Below are 1457 nucleotides of genomic sequence, written 5' to 3'. Positions count from 1 at the left end.
GCTATTTGGCTGGTGTTGGGATCGCTAAGCGTCATCTTTAGAGCTGCACTTTTCTTTGCATAAATACAATTAGGGAAGTCATGCTAAAAAATGAAAAAGGCCAATAATTGGAATTGGGTAGGAGAAAGTGCAGCTTTAGTGCAGCAAATCTTGAAATGGAGGGAATAGGCTGCTAAACTTGGCATTAGACTTTAATTTTTCAAATTTCTTATCCAAATGGAACTAAAATTTTTTATTGAAATGTATAATATTTTTGCCTACTATTTTAGTGATTCTATATGCTTATTCTTATTATATTATAATAACCACCTTTTTGTGGCAATGCTATTTGATTTTTGGAATTTTTCTTATGACCACCTGACTTTCTGTCCATCCATTTTATTATATAATTTTAGGGCTTAATGCAAAAATTAAGCATTTCCAAAGCTCAAGTGGACTACACCACCAGAAACATGTGAATTAAACGCGATATTTGCGTTTTCCCTTCATCCATCACCGTGAGCCTTGGGAATATTTCAATGGTGGAAATCAATACTTCCATGGCTTCCTATGGTAAGGCCCACTTGATCTTTGGATATGCTTTAATTTTGGGCTCAACCCCCAAAATGATATGAAAAAAATGGATGAACCACGTGGATAAACCACACACATTCAAAGTGGGCATAATAAAGTTTACTCAGTGCTAGAAGAGCCTATTAAGTAACTCAGTACCTAATCCGAATTCCAATTTTAGCTGGTTTAATTACATGAACGTCACTGCCTACATATGCACGAGGATACGTAGGGTCCATGATGTTGTGGCTTATCCATGTCATCCATCTATTTTACCATATCATTTTAGGGCATGAGCCCAAAATTGAAGCATATATAGGTCACACCAAAGGAAACAGTGGGGATAATGACACCCACCATTGAAACCTTCAGGTGGGCCTCACGCTGATCTTCCCATTCCTTGCTAGAGACAGGCATGGCCAGACGCAATCCGCTTCCATGGCTCGTAGGCAAGGGAACCATTGCCTGACTATAGCCGCAGTGAAAAAATGGAAAATGAGGGAAGTGGATTTAGGAGCTTGGTGGAGTGTATTGGTTTACACGCATGAACGTATCAAGTTGTATACATATCATGGTTATTGGATAATCTAATCTGTCCAAATCGTTGATTTAATCATGGATGGATAATAATAGAAAATTTCACTCAATAAGACTTGTGTCCGTTGTTTCTACATTTTCACTAGTAAGAGGTGAAGGTATCATCCATGTCATCTTTATGCCCATTTGTACAAGTCTCTGGACCAATGATCTAATGGTTGATGTCATGCACTCTTGATGGCAAAAAATGAAGCAGATCCAAAGCTCAACTGGGCCACATGACATGAAATAGTAGGGATTGAACGTCCACACTTGACAATTCATGGGGCATGGGTTCAAAAATAAGGCCAAACAACAAGGGCAACACA

This window comes from Magnolia sinica, chromosome 11, assembly GCF_029962835.1.
Source record: "Magnolia sinica isolate HGM2019 chromosome 11, MsV1, whole genome shotgun sequence".
Taxonomy (NCBI): domain Eukaryota; kingdom Viridiplantae; phylum Streptophyta; class Magnoliopsida; order Magnoliales; family Magnoliaceae; genus Magnolia; species Magnolia sinica.
Note: the sequence above shows the minus strand (reverse complement) of the source record.